Raw genomic sequence first — 3,855 nt, 5'->3', positions numbered from 1 at the left:
GAAAAACAAAATCACTACAGCACTTTCTCTGCTGGCAGGTTTCTTTTTTTTTACTCCTGCTCTTGCAGATCGCCTTTGTTTTTTTTAACTTTGGAAGCGCCCCGGGATACTTCTCAACTGGTCAATTCGGGGCCCGTTTATTCTTTAAACCCAGAGCTGCTGCACTGCTCCCTGCTCTGATTGTCTTTTTTTTCTTGAATCTCCAGAGCAGCAGCAATTCTTTTTTGTTATTTAACTCTACTGAGATTTTGTTGTTTTTGAACCTTGAACTTTGGGAGTCGTCCTCACGGCCAATTTGTTATGTTTAACTATTGGTACTGCTGATAACATTATAGAGATAGTTAAATACTCATGTTGTCACAGAGGTGGTTGAAAAAGGTAAAAACAAAAAACAAAAAACTGTGGATGTTGGAAATACAAAACAAAAACAGAATTACCTGGAAAAACTGAGCAGGTCTGGCAGCATTGGCGGAGAAGAAAAGAGTTGACGTTTCGAGTCCTCATGACCCTTCGACAGAACTAGGAATCCCAGGGAGGGTTGAAATATAAATATATAAAAAGGTGCTTTGTTTATTGACTGCAGTACCTGAACTAAGCAAAACAAACATGGACTCTGCGGTCCCAAAATGCAATGGCTTGCAAAGTACTGCAAGCTCAACAAAACATTCAAAACAGAACACTGCATCTCTCTCTAGACCCTCTTTGCAAAGGTATGTTCCACAAGGAGGTGGACAACAGTTTTTTTCCCCACTACAGCCACCTTGAGGGCAACATGTGGAGGGGATGAGACTCTGGGCATGTAGGAAGGATCTGACGGGAGGGGCTTTCTCATTACCAACTTGGTGCTTGTTTGAAAGTTCTGGCAATGAAGTATTCTTCCAAATGACTTTGACAGTCTGCTCAGGGAACGATCTGACAGAAACTACCAGCTCCTTTTCCGGTGGGCCTCTGGGGCATTACTGCAGACCACTGCCTGATGGACTAGTGCTCAAAGACTCTTTTCTGCATAAACTTTTCTACGAGGAATAGGAATGCTGAAGTCCCACTGAGAACTGATGCTCCATATTAACGTGGGAGCATCATTGGAATACCTTCTCTAATAGACTGCACAGTTAGTAAGAAGGACCCGCACCACTTTCTCAGGGTAACTAAGGATGGACAACAAATACCAGTGTTGCCATCAGTGCCCACATCCTGAGAATGAACAAATAATCACTAGCTGCAGCCTTTTTGAAAGCCAAACCAGAACTGTATTCTCCATCCTCCTAGCACAGACAAGTCAATGAAGGGCAGCTGAATGATCTCCATGCCTCTCTCCATGGCTAACCAAGGTTCTGGGAGGTCACTGCAGTGGTCTAGAGGTGGCTTCATATTGACAGGTATTGAAAATATGTCAATGGGAGGACAATTTGAGGAATCCCATATCACTGTTAAATATAAATAATAAACATGCTTGCTTTAAATAGATAATTAGAAAGCAGGTAGAAAAAAGTGCACCTATTTAATTAAATCAGAAATTTCCTTACATCTTGAAAGTCTAAGTAGATGAAAATCTTCCTGATGACTGCTGCACACATTTGGATTGTTCTCAGAACTCAAGCCAATCAGATTATTGATCTGCTGAAGAACAGTGGATATTTTAGTTCTCTTAGGTCCTCATGAGTCTTTGTGCCAATTAATGAATGTGATTCATTTTCTCCCCTGCACCACTATTGACATGTCTGGAAGAAAAGCAGGAAATCAAACTGCTTCATCATTTGCCTGCACCCTAGGTTTACTTTTGTAGGATTGGAATCCCCTCTAACTGGGAAATTTATGGAACATAACTTCAAACCCACGGACATGTTTTGACCTCATGATTAGAACTATAAATTACAGAAAAATAAGCTGCAGTCAGTAGTACAGAGATGGGCAGCAAGGTGTTAATTCAGCCATTTAGTGAAAATACAGTGACTCATCAAAAGGATTTGGACATTGATTAATGTAATCAAGAAGTCTGATTACCCAATACAATGGCACAAAGGACATATCATCAATGCAATACACTCAAGGAATTATGCAACTAAGGTCTGCACCACAGACAATAGTACTGGAATAGGTCATTCAAACCCTCATTAACTTTGGAGTGAGGTGCTGTTACTGTGCCACCTCCAACAGCAGAAGAATTGCTTATACAATGAGAATTGATAATATTCATCTGGATACATATTCCATGGAAAACCCTGTATTGTTTCAACCAGCAGGAGCTGATGATGGCATTTGTCTGGACTCTGCGTAGAATCAACTAAATGGACATTGGAACAACAGGAAATATGTTTTGACATGTCTGAGTTAAATTATTATAAAAGAAAAGCAGATCTGAGTATCTGGGCTGCAGACGGAAGGAGGGTCAGGGCTGGTCACCTTGACTCAGGCCTACAGTCAGCACTGGACAGACAAGCCATGTTGGGAATTGTAAGTTTCAGCCAAATTGTAGTGATATTGGTCTGAGGGTTTTGTGAATGTTTGGGGTGAAAATTAGATGTTTTTTTGCCGGTACCTTGTAACTTGTTTCAGCCATATCTTGGTGATATTGGTTTGAGGGATTTTTCTTAAGGTTTCAGGACCAGGCGTGGTGTTTTGCCTGTGTTTTTGTAAGTTTAAACTGAGTCATGGCGACATTTTGTCGAGTTAGCATTTTTGTAAGTTTAAGCCTGAGTCGTGGTGACTTTGTGTCGAGTGCTGGGAATGGGTTGTTTTAAATTTTGGATGTTGCACTGTGGGGTTGTGGGTGATTCAATAAAGCGAGTGTGAATTATCAGAAGAAACTTGTCTCGTTGGTCTTTCTGTTCAAGCCATACAATTGTGAACCTGGTGCCACAAACTTGAGTATGGGGAGGGAAAAGGGAACCCCTACACTTTCTTGCATTTTAGCTAACATTTCTCGAAAAATTTGCATTTATACAGCACCATTCAAGATCTCATGACATCCCAAAGCACATTACAGCCATTTAAGTACTTTCACTGTCATAAATGTAGGAAATGAAGCAGCTAATTTGTACACCACAATCTTCCTCAGTCAGCACTATGATAATGACCAGATAATCCTTTTTATGTGCTTCTGATTGAGGCATAAATATTGGCCAGGCCACTGGGGATAAAAAAGAAAGACTTGCATTCATATAGCATATTTCATGATCACCAAAAATCTTAAAGCAGTTCATAGCCAATGAAATACTTCTGAAGTGTAGTCACTGTTGTGATATATGGCAGCCAATCTGTGCACAGCAAGCTCCCACAAACAGCAATGTGATAATGACTAGATAATTTTTTTTTGTGATGTCGAGTGAAAGATAAACATTGGCCATGAGAACAGAGATAACTCCCCTGATATTCTTCAAAAAAGTGCCATGGGATCTTTTATATCCACCTGAGAGGACAGAAGGGGCCTTGCTTGAACATCTCATGGGAAAGACTGCACCTCCGACAGTACTGCACTGGAATGCCAGTGTAATTGCCCTATTTTTCTTTGAAATGATGCCATGGGATAGTTTGTGACCACCTGAGAGGAAAAGACCAGGCCATGGTTAAATATCTGGTCTGACAGATAGCACCTCTGACAGTGCAGCACTCCCTCAGTACTGCGCTGGAACAATTGCATGCAAACAGTTTGCTTTTATTTCAGTCAGTCTAAAACCTGCCAATTGCCATTCTGGCATCTTATTCTTCTCCAGGTAGCATCCTTGAATATTTGAGGGTCACTGAACCATGACTTTATATCTGATTTTACTATGGCGCAGATGCAGGCCTAAGTCTACCTCTGCCGGAACAGTAATCAAACCCTGTTATCATTATTCTAAACCATATGCTAGTTTT

The sequence above is a fragment of the Carcharodon carcharias genome, chromosome 21 (genome assembly GCF_017639515.1).
Source record: "Carcharodon carcharias isolate sCarCar2 chromosome 21, sCarCar2.pri, whole genome shotgun sequence".
Lineage (NCBI taxonomy): Eukaryota > Metazoa > Chordata > Chondrichthyes > Lamniformes > Lamnidae > Carcharodon > Carcharodon carcharias.
This window is presented reverse-complemented; position numbering follows the sequence as displayed.